The 19,251-nt window shown below is 52.4% G+C and overlaps 1 long non-coding RNA gene across 1 annotated transcript; it reads left to right on the top strand.

Annotated features, from left to right (window-relative positions):
- The first annotated feature begins 5 nt into the window (after positions 1–5).
- LOC124245143 (uncharacterized) lies at positions 6–3,225 on the top strand. Its single transcript, XR_006890186.1, has 2 exons — positions 6–111; positions 1,120–3,225. It is a non-coding gene; the product is annotated as an uncharacterized LOC124245143 (long non-coding RNA).
- Positions 3,226–19,251: the final 16,026 nt, after the last annotated feature.

Here is a 19,251-nt window from a genome sequence, read left to right as displayed (position 1 = left end):
GCGTGACGTGGGCGAGCGAGCGCGCTGCTCCCACCCGGCCGCCCATTAACGCTTTCCCCCGCGGGCGCCGTGCACTTGCCAACTTTGCCCTCCGCGCGGCTCGCGCGTCGGGTGCGTGGGGCGGAGGGGCTGGGACGAGGGGCGCCCCGGGATGGGGGCAGGGACGCCCGGGGCGGGTTGGGCGGGAACGCCGGCCGGGAGCCGACAGCCCAGCCATAACAGGACAGCAGGAAGGCGCGCCGCCTTGATTTGACCAAATGTTTGGCCTGCTGGGCCTCTCCAGGCAGCCTTGGACTCCTCAGGGACCCTCAGGGAGCCCTCCCTGCGGTCTGGCTGTACCGCTTGGGGCCACTTGGGCCGGAGGAGCTGCGCCTGGAGACAGCCTTGCTTTTCTTGGCCCCAGTTCCCCGAGTCCCCCGACCACCCCCTCGGCCGTGGTATCCCACCCTGGAGCCCTGGAGATCGGTTGAGGGCGCTGCGGCTGGCAGACCGGCGGGCTACTCCTCAGAATAGACTGGACATCCTGGCCCCCAGGCCTTTCCTTTCTTCTCCCCTCCACCCCCCATTGCCCCTTCACATTAAGGGAGCCCAGCCTCTCCCCTGCTGCTGTCCACGCTGGTTCCCGCCCCTGCCCCCAGCTCTGCCGGCTGCAGGCCCTGGGCAGCCCCGAGAGCCTTGGTGTGGGCTGGAGGGCTTAGGCAGGTGCAGGCAGGTGTAGCAGGGTGACAAACTGCTCAGTTGCCGGGGAACCTGTGACCTGCCCCGGACTGGGCAGCCTGACACGGGAGCTTCTGGAGCTTCTGTGGACCCTCTGGAGCCCTGGCGGGCTGGGTCTCTGGCCTGGACATACACCTCTGCGTGACAGCCGGTGGTTTCTGCATCCTGAGGCCTGGAGGGAAGGTGATGTGTGTGTGGTCCTAGGTCCCAGGCTCCAGGAGCCTTACTCGGGGGGTCTGGCATCCCTGGCCGTGTGTAACCCCCACCCCATCATTTTCCCTTCAGAGAACCACGGGTTTGTTTCTTCTCATGATTCGTGGCGGCGCAATGGCATTTGAGGTGTGTTGACTTGGATAATGTCTGAAAAAGTTGTTTGCTGTTTTTCCCTTTTTTTCCTCAAAGCCGTCTGCAGACACTGGAGGGGCAGTGCATATCGCTTGCTTCAGCAACAGCACACCGGGACAGTCTGTCTCCAGGCCTCATCTGTCCCTCCATTTCCTCCATGGAGCAGAGCTTCCATCCGGAAAAAGAAGAGAGCCAGCAGCCCCAGGCTTGCCTCCCCTCGTGCTGAGTCCAGAGCTTCTGGTGTCTTCTCTGGGAAGGACACAGTGTTGGTCTCTGGGCCTGCTCTGGAAACACGAAGCCTCATCTGGGCTACAGACCTGTGGGCATCCGCCCAGACATGCCATGTGTCACTGTAGCCCACAGGCTGACTCCATGGGCTGACGGAAGGGGTCCTGGGAAGGGGTGCGTACTAGGTAGGGATGGGGAGGAAAGGGCCATGGCACCCTCCTCGGGGAGAGGGGTTGGCTTCCATCCTTGTCTTGCGGTTCAGCTCTCTTCTTTCCGTCTCCTCCCTCATGCCCTGAGGGATGCTCTCTGCAGGACCCTGGGGCCAACAGGGACAAGCATGTCCATCCTGCCCTGCAGAGCTTACCTGGGACTTAGATTCTTTTCATAGCTGAAGATGAGCCAGGCAGGCTTGTGTTTACAATCTCGATCTGGAGATAAACTCCTTTCGAATTCACCAAGGCCTCTTTAACAACACAACAAACAAACATGGGGAAGCAGGAGGCGAAGCCCCACAACCCCTGGGGTTTCCCTAGCTGGCCCCCACCAGCACCCCCAGAAGCAACAGAACCAGCCCAGGAGGGGCAACGTGCAGTGGGCTCCCTGGCCCGTCCCTTCACCCGCCTCCCCCAGAGACCCTCCTCGGTGTCCCATTGCTTGAACGCCGCCAGGCCAGACCTTGCCTCGGACCCCTGACCAAGTGACCGGAAGCACCAGCAGACATCCTCCACCCCTCGGCCATTGACCTCCAGGGCAGGGAGTGGCCCCAGCCCTCTTGTCAGGTTGCCATGCCCTCCTGGGCTGGAACTCTGAGGACATGATGGAAATACCCCAGGTCTCGGCCCGGGGGCCTGGCGGGGAAAGTCCCCGCTTGGCGTCAGTGAATGATCAGTCTGGAAAGCGAGTCTGCAGCTTTGGCCACCCCTGAAGGACAGAAGTCCTCCCGGGGGCTGACCTGCGGATAGGCCCTGGCACGTGCGCTGCAGGGCAACAAGGCCAACGGCTGCCCCCAACAACCACCATGCCCCCAGCTCTGGTCAGTCCTTGCTCCCCATGGAGCATCTCTCAATCCCTCTTTTGTTTTCCCTGTTGGCAGAGACTTCGTGCAATCTGAAACAAAAGTCTCCGTGCCCCCAGGACTTGGCCGTGCAGCCGCATCCTCCCCCTTGCCTGAACGTTGCTGCAACATGCAGAGGCATCTGGTGGTGGAAAACACGGTGATGGAGCTGACTGGGCTGGCTCTGATGCTGCCCCGGTGCCTGCCATGGCCAAGGGGTCCTCAGCCTCATTCTCCCCCCCTCCTCAGGGACCCAGGAGGGGCTAGAGGCTCTTCTCCAGGCCAAGGAGGAGGCTGCAGCAACTGGTCCTGAGTGAGGACGGCCTCAGAAGGATTCCTGGACACTGGAGTCCCAAAGACGCTGTTGTCTTTGGAAGGGTCTGGCCTTTGGTACCAGCTCCTTGGGCCGACTTAGCAGCAGTGTTTGGGGGCCCACATCCTAGGGGTGGGGAGTGGGGAGCAACATCTTTCATCTTTGAAAAGTTCCCTGAAGCACTGGGATCCTGTTCCCGGCTGGATCTGGGGCCACAGGCTAACTCTCTCCCTTCCTCCCCCCTTCACAGTGTGATGCAAACGTGGAATTACTTAATGCAGAAAGTCCGAGCAGTTTCCTTCTCAGAGCAGAGCGGTGTCCTGGGTAGGCACCTGTGGTCGCTGCGCGGAGTGAGCGCGTGGACTGAAGGGCAGGGAGCCTCACGGCTCTGCTGTTTCAGCTTCCTTTCCATCCTCCTGGGGTCGGAAGGAGGTTGAGGGAGCACCAGTTGAAAAGTTTGTTCTTTCTCTTCGCTTCAGGAATATGATGTCTCGTCTATCATGCCGGAATGCATCAGCAGATTTTAGGGATGTTTCTATTATTAAAAGTGAAAAGCTATTAATTTAAACAATGTCTGTGGTCTGTGTGTTTAAACCTGAAATGTTTACAGAGCAGTCTCCAATCATGAACGCCCTGGCTAGAAGACAGCCAAATGGGGTGACGTGATTTTTTAAATTGTAGAGAAAGGTAACAGGACGTATCATCGTCTGGAGTCTGAATATCATTTTGAATTCTTTGACATCGTATTAGAAGAGAAAATCTTTACTAGGGAGAAAAGAAATGTAAATTTGTGTCTTCAGTGCATGAGCTAGCATTCATGCAAGGGGCCTGGGAAAATAGTCAGCGTCAGTGAGCGAGGGGCCCTCAAAAGAAGGACCTCACTGGGCACCCCCTGTGGAATTTGCACAAAGAGAGAATATATTCCCCACAGTGGCTGCTTCTTGGTGGCTGCTTCCTGGCTGTTCTCATTTACACACTCTGTTCTTTAGCAGATGCTTGCAAAAATACTTTCACAAATAGAAGGTGGCAAGCTACTACACGGCATTTGCACAGGTCAATAAGTAAATAAGAGAGAAAGAGGTGGTGGGAGTGGAGCACATATGGGATGGACCCACCGTTTGGTGCTCGCTCTCAAGCTCAGCTGCTCTCCGAGTTTTGGCATTTTGACCTGTTCTCCACTCCTCCCTGTCAGGGTATCGGGAGATCTGTGTGAAACTCCACTCAGCGATTCCCCTGAAGGAGGATGGGCGGTCAGAACATTTCCCAACATTGGCCACATCATGCTCCATTGTCTGCAGTTGAGGTGTTGCCTTGCACGTGTGTTTAGTTGTCCTGTGAATAGCTGAGTGTCCCCTTCAAGGGGTGACTCCAGTGGTCATCCAGTGCAGTCCTAAAAGTGAGCATGTCCCTCGCTCCTCACGGGCATCTGGGGAGCATCACAAATCCCACGTGAGGCTCCAGGATAGAAGGGGGCGGCTCGCTCCCCCACTGACCGGTGTAACGCGCCCGCTTTTAATTATTGTGACAGTAAATCATGCAGGAATGTGCTCCCGGAGTTAGCTGATTTTTATATAAAAAAAGCCATTTCAGAGTATTTTTGAAATTCAATTAATTGAAGGCCCAGATAAAAGGAACACATTCTTAATGGCTATAAAATGCCCCCGAGGGAGGAAAGGGAGCGTGGAGGCTGACTTCAAAGTGGGACAGAAACACTTATGGTTTCACTTTAAAAGTATTCAGATCAATGACTCAGTTAAAATTACTTATCCATTTAGCAACCTTTCATTTTCTGTTTGAAAATGACAGAAAGCAACGCTCTCATTGCCGAGACACAAACCTCCTGGAAAGGAACTTTGGTCACGATGCTCAGAATGGCACCTGCTCTTTCATTAGGACTCGGCTCCGGCGTTTTCCCTTTTCTGAGAGGAGACGTGTGGGTGTCCTGGGGCCACGGAGCATAGTAAGCAAACTGGGTGGCTGAACCACGGCAGTTCATTCTCTCTGAGTGAGAAAAGAAGTCCCCGACCAGGTGTCACAGGGCTTGTCCCTCTGAGGCTGACGGAGAGTCTCTCTCCAGCTTCTGGCGGTTGCTGGCCATCACTGGGCTCCCTGTAGACACACGGCCCCAAGCTCTGTCTTCATGTTTACACGGTGGTCTCCCTGTGTGTAGCCCTGTGTTCTAAGTCACCCCTTTTATAAGGACAGCAGCTGTATCGGATTAGGGCCACTGATTCCAGTATGACTTCATCTTAACTAATTACCTCCACAATGAGCCTATTTCCAAATAAGGTCACATTCTGAGGTACTGGGGGTTAGAGCTTCAAGATATGAATTTTGGGGGGACAAAACTCATAACAGAAGGGTCCCTTGAAATATCACTTCCTGGCCTCAGTTTATTGCTTTAGGTTGACCTGCTCCCCACCCCTCCAGATCCCCCCACCCCCTGCGTCATCCCCACTGTCAGGTGGGTCCACCTCTCTGCTCCAAGACTGAGTGCCCCTTACCCGAACGGGTCCATCGGGAAGGACCTCCTTGTGCCCTTTGTCCCCCTTCCCAGGACTCCCAGGTCAGCCTCAGCCCCGTGCAGCTCTGTGGGAGGGAGCCCTGTCCCCCTTCCCTCTTTTATTTTATTGTCATCTGACAAGCGTCAAGCTGTCTAGTGGCTTTGTGTCTCTGTTGTTGGTCTCTCCCCTCCTGCCCTTGAGTGAGCATTCCAGGAGGGGTGGGAGTTTTAAAAATTTTCCTGGAGAAGTTTGCTGACCAGCGTCTGTACGCATTAGGTACTTAGCAAATGTTGAATGAATGAGGAGAGCAAGACAAGAAAAACAAAACAGAGCCTTCTTCCTGAAAGAAGAACCTACAGGAGGCACGTGGCCTGAGGCTGCTCATTCAACGCCTATTTCCCCAGTGCCTTCCCCATCCCAGGCACTCTGTGCAGATTTGGTACATCAGTGGACAAAGGAAAGAAAGATGCCAGCCCTAAGGGAACTTACGTGTCCCCAGAGGCAGGCAGACAAACACAATCGACAGAATGAATAGATGAATGAGCGGATGGATGGATGAATGGATGGATGGATGGATGGATGGATTGATGGATGGATGGATGGATGGATGGATGGACAAATGGATGGACGGACGGATGGATGGATGGACGGATGGGTAGATGGATGGATGGACGGATGGATGGATGGATGGATGGATGGATGGATGGATGGATGGGTACATGGATGGATGGATGGACTGATGGATGGACAGACGGACTGGTGGATGGATGGATTGATGAGGAACTAACCAAGTGCGTGAATGGGTACCTGTGTTAGTTAGCGGTTGCTGCACAAAGATTTCCCCGCAGACTTAGCTTCACCCGACAACCTCCTTTCATTTTGTTCCATTTGTTCTCTTTCTGTCCCTTCCAGTCCAAGCTGGTAGCATTTTTGCTGGAATAACTTCCTCAAGACCTCTGGGGACCTTCTGTAGATGTCGCAGGCTTCACTCTACTATAAGAGGGGATCGGTTCCAATCATCCCTTCTCCCTCTTGGCTGCGTGCTGACTTGGCTGAGGAACAGCAGACCCACGGTGACTGAGTTCTCTGACCTGTGACTTTTCTGAGGTTTTAGCAGAAGGTTGTACGGTCACGGTGGGCGTGACTGGACTCTCCCTACTCATGATTTCTCTAGATTTCTCTTGCTCCCAGCCCCATTTTGGCAGTCTCCGGCCAGGGAACTGTGGTGAGTTGGTGACGTGCCGTGGTGGGAGTCAGTGCAGCTGGCCGGCGTTGGGGGCCTCTTCTTGCTGTCACAGGGTGAGATCGCACTTCCCTGCCCCCTTGGAGTTAGGGATGACCCTGTGACTGTCTTTGGCCAGGGGAGCGTGAGCAGAAGTGACTTGCATCACTGCCACAGAAGCCTTTCAGAGTCAGGGAGCGAATCACCCCATTCCCTTCCACCTGCCGTGCCAACAGCACCTCAGATGATGGAGGCTCCGATGGGCTGCGTCTGCGGATGAGACGGCAAGAGGTAGAGCCCCTGGCGCCCCGGGTGCACGTACTCCGAGAGTGGACGTCAGCCGTTGCTTTAGGCCCATGAGATGCTGAGATCGTTTGTTAGAGCAACACGTCCTATCCTCTCTGACTGGTAGCTGTTCTTCTGCAAGTCAGATTAATAACATTATAATCGTATGGTATTATGTGACTATACCGTAAGTTATGTTATATAGTTATAAATTAAAATTGTATGTTATTATGTAATATTTTATAATATAATTTTCAATACAGACAAAGTAACTGGACAGAAACATCTTAAAGAGAAAGTAGAATGTCAGGACTAAATGGAGAATGCCGTTGAAGACTGAGAGTAAAAATTACACCTCCTTTCATTACTGCCGTGGTCATGAGAAAAGGGATATTGTCTCCAAGAAAGTTCCTTAACTTAGAAGTAAATCTCCTCTATCATGAACATTTCCAGCCCTCATGTCCTTCCACCATGAGCTGGACCCTCCCGCCTCGAGTCCTTGCCCCGTGGCCCTCTCCGCAGGGCTGCCTGAGCATCCGCACAGCCTGCAGCTGGACGCTTGGGCCAGGGCGTCTGTCAGAGGCAGAACTCTGGGACACTGACTGGCTGCTGCACTGACCGCTGGTGACAAGGATCACAAAGACTTTGGGGGACAGAGGGCTGTTTTGACAGCTCTGAAGAGCTTAGAGAAAAATAATCATGAAATTTAGCATTTTAAACTAGCCGTCCAAATGCACAAAGAACCAGAGAAATTCTAGTGTGGCCCTAAAAAACCGAAACCTTATTTCTTGTAGCTTAGGGTAGATAAGAATATTCAATATTATAATTTAAATTAAGGAATAATATTAAATAATGCTTGTATATTTTATCTAATATTTGATAATTCAATATGAATTTTAATATTAAATAATATTTAATATCATCTTGTGTCTTTTGTCTAACAGAAATACATTTTTTGACACAGTCAGGTCTGTCATTTTTCCTTTATTTAATTACTTATTTCTGTCTTATAGTTGTGCTCCCCATTCTTCTTCTCTTTTTATAATTTCAGTCTTCACATTGAGGCCTGTGAGCCCTCTGAAGCTTGTTGCTGTGTGAGACAGGGGTCAGTATTTTTTTCTCTATGGTGGCGGCCGCTTTCTCTATTATCACTCACTAAAACCATTGTTACTACATAGACTTGAAACTCATTTTTGTGTTTTTTGACTATAACTCTTTAGTGATGAAAGCTTATTGTAATAAAATGACAGCCTAGGGGCCAGCCCGGTGGCGCAGCGGTTAACTTTGCACGTTCCGCTTCAGGGGCTCAGGGTTTGCAGGTTTGGATCCCGGGTGCAGACATGGCACCACTTGGCACGCCATGCTGTGGAAGGCATCCCACGTATAAAGTAGAGGAAGATGGGCACAGATGTTAGTTCAGGGCCAGTCTTCCTCAGCAAAAAGAGGAGGATTGGCAGCAGATGTTAGCTCAGGACTAATCTTCCTCAAAAAAAAAAAAAAAAAGACAGCCTAACCCTCATGAGCATGTTAATCCTGTCACTAGTCAGTGACGTTATGAAAGGATCCCATTCTGTACTGATTGAATGACAGGTGCGGTGAAGGTCTGCCCGGTGTGGTGGTATAGGTGGCTGGCTGGAGGGCGTGAGGAAGTTGGAGGCACAAGGTGCCCTCAGAAGAACTTCCAGCCATCCAGGGGGCAGATCTGCCCATTGCCCGTGACCTTGGGGTTGTAGCCGAGCAGCGGCCGCCAGGGAGCAGCCACGCTTCCAGCCTCCCTTGCTGAGCGGGGGCCCTGAACAAAGTTCTGCCACTGGCACGTGGGAGGGGTGCATGTGGCTTCCATATGACTAAGTTGAAAGGAAACCGCGTACCCTCCACTGCCTGACTTCCATCTCTCATTGGTTGGGAAGTGGTAAAAATTAGTCACCGTAGACCTGGAAACGGAAGCCACATCTTGAGCTCGGCAGAAGTGCCCTGCTTTGGACCACACCGGTCTTTCGTCTCTGACAGGAGAGAGGAAGAACTTGTGTCTTATTTAAGCTGCTGCATGTTTGTTCTCTGTGTGACAGCCGCTTAGCCTCTACCCAACAAGTGACAGGAGCTGGCCCTGGGGCAGCGCAGTCGGGACTGGTCAGGGAGGCGATAAGGAGGGAGCCTTGAGTGGCCTTCACAGCTGGTTAGGTGTGTGGACCTGGAAATGGGTGCACCAAGAGGATTCCTGGGTTCCGCCTGCATGATGGGTACCTGGTGGTGCCAAATGTAGAATGGGGCTCAAGGGGGAGGGGCTAGTTTGTAGCAGCGTGTGGCTAAGGCCCCAGGTCGCTGGGAGCTATGGTTCACACGGGCAGTTTGCACTGGTACCTACTCTGCATGTTGATTTTCTATACAGTGAATACATATAGCAAAGTAGTGGTGGGGACTCTGGGGAAAGAATAAAAATGTGTAAAGGTGACCTAATATAGTAAATTATTAGATTTTTAAATCAGGTTTCTTTTGTGTTTTCTTTAACATCTGGTGAGATGAGATGAAATGGTTATAGTGTCAGACCTTCTGGAAACGGGTTTTCCTGGTCTCCATCCACTTTCCGTATTTCCCTTAACCCTGATGGGCTTTGCGCCCCACGGACTTTCCTGGTGGCTCTTCCGTAACCCACCCCGTAAACACTGGCAGAGAGGGTGCGAGGAGGGTGTGGAAGTTTCCTGGGCACAGGGCGCCCCCAGAGCCACGCGTGGTGGCTGGGCTTTGGGTTGGGGGCATTGCCTGCTGGTGGGTGGGGACTCCTGGGAGAACACACACCTGCTTCTTCAGAATCTCAGCCCAGCAGCCCAGCGTCTTGGGAACTGGCTGTCTTCCCTCGGAGAGACGTCTCCTCAGGGCTGTGGAGGCCGCGGCTCCCTCGTGAGATGTCAGAAGGCCTGATTACCTGGACACCGAACATCGTCTCAGAGCTTGCGTACCCTTTCAATTCCACCTTCCAAAAAGGTGTTGCCACCACGTTTAAAAGTCCTGTGTCTGAGGATTTGTTCTGCTTCCATCGTGTGTGCAATGGGCTTCCACGGATGCACACGTATCATCCCTGGACATTATTCCTGGGGCCTGTGTGAGCCTGAGGCCTGGGGAGAATTGCTCCACTCCACAATCAGAGCAAACCTCAGCTTCAGGTCAGCCTTTCTTCCCATACAAGTCCAGGGCTGGCGCAGTGTCTGGTGGCCTGGGACTCCCCGACTTAGCCAGCAGGCACAGCCAGACTGTCCCTTTCCAGACACTGCTTTCTTGCTACATGGTGAATAAGCTGTGTGCTGTCCTGTCTGTGGGACGCTCTATTTCTAGGAGAATATCAGAAACGAAGTCCTTAGAGATTTTGCTTTCCGGTTTACCTAACATCCTGCAACAAGTTGCAGGTTCTCTGAGTTTTTTCAGCCCTGGTCAAGGCCCTGGCCCAAAGCCTGGCTGGACTGCTCACACCCTTGGGCCACATCGTCTGGGAGAAAACCTCTGTGCTGGTGTCTGCTGTCCCTGACCAGCTGCGGTGGACTTTCTGCGTGATCTTGGAGTCCTAGACCCCTCCCTACTCCAGCCCCACACCCCCAAAGATGACACTGGCCCTCGGTGCCCTGTGGTTTTCTTTGAGGGGGAGGAGTGGCTAGAGTGGTCATCATTTTGGTCAGAACAGAAGCCCTTCAAACGCTAGGAGGCTCTGACCATCAGCGTTGAGAACCAGTTGGCAGAGGAGTGATCTCATTTTGGGTCCTTGGATCCTCACAATCTGGGTGAGAGTCCCCACAACATTGGGGACAGGTCACTGGTTTTCTCTTTAATGCTTGACAATTTTCTGAGGCCCAGGAGTGAGACCGAGTGGTCTGAAGTGTCGATCTGGTGCTCTGAGAAACTGTCTACAGGATAAAAACTTTAAAAAGCATTGAACTGATAGTTTGAAATCTTGCATTTTGCCTAAATCTCTCTTTGCAGTGAGTATGAGACAGAGAAGCACACAGACGAGAGGGACGTGTCCACCTTTATCCACAGGCAAACCTCCGTGAAAACGGTGGGGGAATTGTACAGGAGGGGACGTTTTCACAAGAAGCCCAGAAACAGAGGGTTTGTGCTCCATTTGATAATGGTTGTAAGTGCCTTCCTGTGAATGCTGGTAACTTGGTTCAATACCCTGAGTCCGGGGTGGTGGGGCCGAGTCGGGTGTTATTGTCAGATAGTGGAGCCGGATCTCTTTATTGGCTGCGGATCCTTGAAGCGTGTGCTCAACAGGAAATCAATACGCTCCTCCTGGCCTCGCTGCCTGCGGGACCTCATTTTCCAGTTGTGGCTGCTCGACGGTGATTTGCTTTGCAGGTCTGGTGCCGCCATTTCACAGCCTGCTTCCAGCCCTCGACCACAGCTTGGGTCAGATCTCCCAAATCACAGTCTGCTCAGGTCACCTTGGCGCTGACGACATGCCAGGATTGGGGTGTACTTGGCAGTTCCTGGGAGGCTGCCTGCAGAGCAAATTCCACTCTCCCAGGTGGTGGTGGACTCCAAGAATCTTGATGCTCACCTGCGAGTCCAGTTTCGTTGGGCACCTTTCCTCATGGTGAGGTAGCTTCTTGTCGACAACAGGCTGACGCCATGGGAGGCTTCTCGTCAGTGGCCCCTGGAGCCTCAGTGGGGTCAGAGGCCAGGAAGCACGGTGGGCAGGCTTGGGAAGCTGCGATGACTGTCTGGGTCCGCATCCTGGCTCTGAGTGTGCTGAGCCTGGTTCCCAGAGGTGTGAAGATGCAGCCAAGCCAGACCTGCTCCTGCTTCCACAGGGCTCCAAGGACCTGGGCACTGAGATGCAGCGGGCTCTCCACCAGCCGCCCAGGAGAGAGGACCGAGGTTCTCAGAGTAGACGTGGCCGGACGTCACCACAGCCCAGGCGGGGGCACCATGTGAGCCAATGGTACAGGGATCTTGTCTTGGCCCAGCACTTTGATCCTCAGCCTGGAAGACAGAAGTGTAGAGCACAAAGACGGTGGATCCCGTGGTCCAAACTCCACATTGTAAAGTGATTTCTCCTGGAAAATTCCAACCATTTACAAAGATAGAAGAGAGAGAACAAGTGGGTGCCCATCAAGCAGTTCCCACACTTACTTAACTCATGGCCAGTCCCACCCATTTTCCCAGCCTATTGGCTTTGAAGTGAATTCAGGGCAACATACCTGTAAACACCTCAGTATAGATCTCTAAAAGATGGGGACACATAAAAACTTCCTAGGACAAATGTCAGACCTAAAATATCAATAATTCTTTGATATCCTCAAATATGCAGTCAATGTTCCCTTTTCCTTGTTTTTGCCCATTTTGTTTTAAACCTCAGGATCTAATGAAGGGTGTGCATTGTGCTCAGTTGACAGCTCTCGTATATCTCTCTACATCTTTAGGTCTCCCATCCACCTTTTATCTTCTTGTCTGCCATCTTCTTGCCATTGCTGAAGAAGAAACTGGTGTTTTGTCTTGTAGAGTCTCTTGCATTCGTGTTTTGGCCGATCCCATCCTCAGGGAATCAGTGAATATGCTCCTTTGTCCCCTGCACTTCATGTAAATTAGCAGTTAGATCTAGAAATCTGGCCGTATCTGGGTTCAGTGTGGGCAGTTCTCCTTCACAGAGGGCGTGAACTCCCATATGAAGGCACATACAAAGCGGTGGTCTTTCTTGCTCTGATGTTGGTGACCATTGATGACTATCGCAAGGATCTGGAAAATGGTGCTGTTTGAGTTCGGTCAATCTGTCTTCATCTGTTAGCTGGAACACTTTTATAAGGATCAACTTTGCCTGGTCAACCACTTGGTTACACTGCAGGAGAGATGGGGAAACGATGAACTGATGTCTCAGAATCCTCCAAAGGTGAGAAATAAGGGATTTTTTTTGAGAGTCCATATCGCCTCCTGGGTGGGAATATCGTTCACGTGTTTCAATACACTGCACTTATTGGGGCTTAAGCTCTCCCGTTTTTGGCCTCTCGGAGCCTCCCCCAGTCCTCTCTGAGCCCCTTTGATGTGGCCCGGGCAGTCTTGGGTGGCCCCCTACTTGAGGTACAACAAGATGTTCTGGGCTCATCTTGCACACTTCCTGTCCCAGCTCTGGGGTGAGCCATTTCTCCTACACGTCTCAGCTACTTTTAGAGGCAAGTGGTATTTATAGGCTGCGGCCTGGGCACTATGTCACTCCGCATTTAACAATCGGAAGATAGGAGGGTGAACACTCGCTCAGGGGGCACAGCCAGCCCCCTGTGCTGCCCCGTCAGTTCTCACTGGGGGCGTGGGGTCCACTCGCAGGCTGTGAGGCCCTCACAGGGGGCTGCAGCCGCGTTCGATGATCTGACGGTCACCATGATAACGGGTACACATTTTTTTAATCCATATTTCGTATTTTCCACATTACATTTATTCTTGAAATAATTTTTTGATCCGTAAAAAGAAATACTAATTTATACTATGAGAGAACATTTTCTGGTAGAAAACCTGTTTGTCTTTCTCAAAATGAATTTTGTCACTGCTCTCTGACCGTAGCTCTCATGACCTCTTCAGGAGGGTGACGGTTTTGTTAAAACGACACAACACAACGCCTGGCAACACCTCAAAGTGCACAGAAGCCCTGAGGTTCACGTCAGTGTTGTTGTCAGGTGTCGGCTGTGGTGGGAATGGAAGTAGTAGGGTAGATGGCCTGTGGTTCTCGTCCCACAGGGAGTGGCATGAGGGGGCGTTTTTAGAAACACGGATGTGAACCCCTTTTCCTGTTGGAACACACAATCCCCTAACTGGACACCTGTCAGGAGGGGCTGCTGAGCCCTGGGGACTTTGCTCCGGGGGGTTAGGGCTAGTTGGAGCTGGACCCCTCAGCTAAGCCCTTCCTCTTGAGACTCCACGGTCATCCTACCTCTGTCCTCAGTGGGGCCGTGCTTCCCAGCTAAGCGTCCTGAGGGGGCTGTGACAATGAGCACGTTTTCAACAACTGAACCCGTACATGTCTGGACCATCACGGTAGGCGGTGGCCGTCGGCACAGGAGCTGGAGAGAGAGGAAGATGAAGAGCGAGGCTTCCCTTGAATCTTGACATTTCCAAAAATTGAAGGCCCCACTCATATTCCATGATACCCTAATTGTTGTTACTGTTTACCTCTAATTTAACATTTCACTGAAATAACCATTTGATTAAAGAGGAAAACTGGTGGGTTGGGGTTGTTCGAACTTCCCTATGTACACATGTTTAACCAAGCCGCAGGTCTCTCCATGGCCCTGGCTGGGTGAACCCACTGGAAATATGGGGCTGAAAGAGCCCTTTGTTGGCCTGCCTTGTCCTTCCTTTGCTTATTCCTTGAATCTCTTTATTCTGAATTTGTAGCAAAGTTTCCTGGAACAATAGCTTTCTCTTATAAACGCAATTGATTTTATGGTACTCAGAAATGTTTTTCATAAGCACCTCACTGGAAAAATATTCTTCAGTATGTCTGCCAGCAAGTTGACATAGAAAAAGAAGCGAACTCACTCGACCGCTTTTCCATGGTTTAATCCATTGCCCCATTTCTGAGACTTCAGGACGATCCAGCCAGTAACAAGAATCACAGTGTGTTGTCAAAAAGACCGTGATCACAGCACATCATCACCAACAATGCATCAAATCACGGTTCAGCCCAACGCCAGGCATGAGACGAAAACAGTCCTGCTTGCCAAGAAGCAACCACCACCACCCAATTCCCAGGGCTCAGACTCACAGATTTCCACCAGGCACCGTTAATACTCACTGAAGACCTGGGCCAGGCCCAGAAGAGAAGTAGGTTGTCAATAATGCATCTGAATGAGGGAATGAATGAATGAATTCAACGTCACTCCTACCCCCAGCCAGTATGCCTCTAAGAGCAACTCTCAGCCACCTAAACCTTTCCCACATTGGCAAGCCCCAGTCTGTTCAGATGCCCACCTTTCCTGCACACGCCCCTGCAAAGGGTGGCAGGTCCTTGATCAAGCCTGACTGGCCCAAGCCAGTCACAGCCCTTGAGTGCCCATCCCAGTGACTGATCAAGCATCTTACCGGTTCTCTATTGCTCTCAGGAATTACCCTGAGACTTAGCAGCTCAAAACATCACCCCTTATTATCTCAGAGCTTCGGTGAGTTGTGGATCCAGGCACAGTTTAAATGGGGCCTCTGACTCAGGGTCCCTCACAAGCCACCAGCTGTCAGCCCAGGCTGTGATCTCATCTGGGTGCTCGACTGGAGAGAGGTCACTTCCAAGGTCATTTACACGGTGTGGCCAGGGTTCAGCTCCTTGAGGAATTTTGGCCTGAGGGCCTCAGTTCCCGTTGCAAAGGCTATCCTCATTTCCTTGCCAGGTGGCTCGCCGAATGGCCCTCTCAACCAGGCAAACACGTGAAAAGTGAGACTGTGAGCAAGAGGGAGGTCATAGCCTTGCACAGCCTAATCTCAGAAGTGGAAACCATCACTTTTCTGTTTTCTGTTATAAGTGAGTCACTAAGCCAGCCCTCACTCAAGGGGAGCACATGGAACCAGGAGGCAGGACCATTGGGAGTGACTTCAGAAGCTGCTGGCCAAAAGCAGAAGCGTGTGATGCAATGCTGGTGAGAAGTAAGGGGAGTCAGCTCAGGGTTCCGGATAAGATTTCTTTGTGATAGAAAGAGACAGAAAGAGAGGGCCTCTTTTTCCACTGGCCACGGTCATATCTGGAAGGGACCTCTGGAACAAGCAGGTACCTGGGCCAACTTGAAGAGGAAACCACCACGGAGACGGGTGGGCACATAAGTGGAGCAGGTGCCGCCTCTGGACGTCCCACTGTAGGAGGCGCACGTCTTTGAGTGAAGACAGCTGGAGTTAAGGCTTTCTGTTGCCTGCAGCCAAAAGAATCCTAAGAGTCATCCCCCCTCATCTGCGGCTCCACTTTCCACGGTTTCAGTTACCCGGGGTCAACTGCGGTCCAAAAATATTAAATGGAAAATTCCAGAAACAAACAAGTCATGAATTTGAAGTTGCATGCTGTTCTGAGTAGCCTGATGAAGTCTCACACCGTCCCGTTCCACGCCTCCCGGGCCTTGGGTCACCCCTTTGTCCAGCCGATCCGCACTGTGCATGCCGCTGTCCGGTAGTCACTGGCAGCCCTCGCAGTTACCAGATCGACTGTCGTGGCCCTACAGTGCAAGAGGAGTGATGCTGGCGATTCAGATGTGCCAAAGAGAAGCCATAAAGTGCTTCCTTTAAGTGAAGAGGTAAAAGTTCTTGACTCAATGATGAAAGAAAAAGAATCGTCTGCTGAGGTTGCTGAGATCTACAGTAAGAACAAATCTTCAATCCATGAAGCTGTGAGACAGAAAACAGGAATTCATGCTAGTTTTGCTGTCATACCTCAAATACGTGTATGTAAGAGAAAACACAGTCTATACAGGTTTGACGCTGTCCGTGGGTTCAGGCATCCGCTGTGGCCCTTGGAGCCTGTCCCACGTGGACAAGCGGGGGGTGACTACTCTCTCCTGTGACCATGTTCTCAAACTTTCTTCCTCAGTGTGCCGCTATGGTGGGTCTCTGTATCCCCTTAACCAAATAGCCTTTCCACCCCACACGGAGAAGAGCTTCTGAGGTTCCACAGGGTGGCGTTTGACCATCACTGCTAAACCAAGGTCATCACGAATGGGGTAAAATAATTGCAATTACAGTCAAATAGTTAAACTGAGTGCTTAGACTCAGTTTTGTTTCTGGGTTTAGTTGCTCGCCTTCTGATGGCTAGCTACCTAGGCTGGTAGAGAGAGCAGGGTAGATCCAGCGGGGAGGGAAGGGTTTTGTAGAAGAGGCGAGAGGGAGAGAGACGGAGAGAGAGGCCGACTCCCAGTGTTAGCTCTGGAACTGGCTGCGGCATCAGACCTTAGAACAGGGACGAGCAACAAATCAAGGACAGCTGGCAGCATTTGGGAGCGAGCCAGACGCAGAAGAGACACACGCGTTCCTCCGCTAGCGGAGAAGACGCAAGTGCCAGCTGGCTCCATCCGAGTGACCTGGCGGGAAGCCGCGGGTCTGGAGTGGACGTCCGGAGTCGGGGACCAGTGTCTGTGGGGAGGATGTTTGTCTCAAGTGCGATCTTCTGACAAGTTTTAAGCAGGGGAGGTAGATTGGGCCAAATCCAAGGGGTCCTTCCGATCCAAGTGTCTTTTCTCCAAAATGATAAATGAGCCTGAGGGTGGAAATCAGTCCATGAATTTGGGCCCCCAGCTTACTGGGAACACTATTCCAAAGCGGTGTCCCCAACTATGATGCTGAGGATGGTGATCCCTGATTTGGTGCTGGCCATGTTTGTGCCGGTGCTTCCTGCCTCTGATCTGGACACCTCTGTACCTGGCCTGTGGTGTTCTTGGCCCACCTTTGAGGCCAGACGGCACTGGGACAAGTGGCACATGGTGTAACCCAGCAGCCCCGCCCTGGGCAGTCCCGCCTGCATGGCCCGGGGCCCTCTCTGGCGCCAGGTGCCAAATCGAGGGACACTTGCAGGAGTCAGCTTGTCATCTGCACGTTGCAAACTCAGACCTGCTGACCGATGGGGCAGGAGTCGCTGGGTGAACGCTCTGTCCCCCCAGCCCTGAGAGAATGCTGAGCTCTCTGCACGTGCCCCTCAGAGACCCCGTACTGCACACCTGCTCAGCGACGGTCTCAGATGGGCTTCTGTCCTTGGCCCTGACTATCCCAGGCCCACTCCTCTTCTCTGGGATCATGTTCCCAAAAAGTCACTTGCATTCAAACGCTTGTCTCAGGCTCTGCTTCTTTCGGGGAGGGAGCCTCAAGTTCCGTTAACATCTTACCTCACCCAGTCCCAGAAACAGCTCTGGAAGGGTGTTTACCCATCTTGCAGAAGAGACAATAGATGTAGGAAAGTTAAACAACTTATGAGAGTCACTCAAATAGTGAGAAAGGAGGCCACGACTCGAACCCAGCTTGGTCTGATATTCCAGCCTGTGCCTCAGCCACTTCCTGCTGCTCCCACTTCTGCTCTGTTCCTGTGATGTGGACTAGACACGCTCAGAACACCATGCAGGAGAGATGGGCTCTCTGGGGAGGGGGTCCCTCCATGCACATCATCGTCTAGAGACTCCTGGCTCGCGCTTGCACCACGCAGCCCCCGTGGGGTGGAGATTCCATCTGCTGTGTTCAATGCCGTGGCTCTGTGCCTCAAGCAGTGCCTGGAACCAGTAGGGCCTTAATAATTCCTTTATGAACGAATGAATTAATGAATTCAGTAAATAAACTGCTGTTCCTTGAGTTTCTGCTGCCAAGAAGGAGCAGTGTTTTGTGCTCCACGTGTGTCTGTGACCCGGCACACCTTGGCTCCCTTTCATTTGCTGCTATGGAAGCAGCCAGTGGGGAGCCCTGCTCCGTGGTCAGCAGAGAGACTGTCCTCAGGGAAGGGCTGGTGTTGCCATGCAGAACTCACCACAAGGCGGGGCCCAGATCCAATGCACCAGCACCCTGAGGTGGGCCCATTTCTGAGGGGCGGATGCACCTGCAGTGAGGTTGCAGAGGCTGCCATGCGAAAGCAGCACGCTGCGGGCCGGGGCAAGACTCGGCTTGCCAAGTGATTTTGTAAATAAAGTTTTATCGGAGCAGAGCCACGCTCATTCATCACATGCCGTCTCTGGGTACTTCCGCACTAAGAGAGAAGAGGGGAGAAGTTGCAACAGAGAACGTGGGGCCCACAAAGCCTAAAATATTTTCTACCTGAAAAAATTTGTTGAGCCCCAAACTAGACACATGCCAGCACTGCCCGGCAGGCTGCAGCTGCATGGGGAACGAGACTCCTCCTGGAAGGAGACAGACCAGCGTCAACAGTGCGTGTCAAGCGTTGGCATGCCCAGGCCAAGACTCCCACCCACAGGAAGGGCATCTGTGGCCATTTCCAGAAAGCCGTCTTCTCCTCTGGATGGGACTTGGATGACACGGCCAACATTCGCATCTGTACCTCCTTCTCTTTGTCCGTGTAGCTGACCTGCTCTGTTTTCAATGGGACAGAATGTTCAAAAAAGCCAGTGATTTTCAATGGTGGTGGGACTGGCCTCTGGGGACGTTTGGGGATATGGGGCAGTTTTGGATTTGCACCTTCTGGGGCAGCCCTACTGGCAGTTAGTAGGTGAGAGCTGGGGGTGATACACGACTTGCAATGCATGAACAGGTGCTGAGGCCCCTCCCCAAGCATCGCTGGTCCTGCATTGAGAAACACCAGAGAGAGGGGGCACCATGGCACCGTGCTGTGCTTTGCTGGGACACATCGTTTCCCTCCAGGGGATTTATACACATCCAGTGTGGGTGCAGAGACCCTGATTTGCATAAAATTGCACCTAAGTATGTGGGGAAATCTGTCTTAGTTTAGAGGAGCACAGAGTTCTCCCCATTGATCATCAGGGAGCTGTGGCAAGAGAGGAGCTGGTCTCACCTGTCACTCAGGGACCCTGCAGGATGGTGTTTCTGAAACACAGGGCTCTTACACACACCAAGTCACGTGTTTCGTGGTCTGAGTAGACCAGGGCGTGGTTTGAGGTCAAGACCAGCATCACAGATGATAAAT

Source organism: Equus quagga, chromosome 9, assembly GCF_021613505.1.
Source record: "Equus quagga isolate Etosha38 chromosome 9, UCLA_HA_Equagga_1.0, whole genome shotgun sequence".
NCBI classification, from domain to species: Eukaryota; Metazoa; Chordata; class Mammalia; order Perissodactyla; family Equidae; genus Equus; species Equus quagga.
The sequence above is the reverse complement of the archived record's forward strand: the minus strand, read 5'-3'. Positions and strand labels throughout refer to the sequence as shown.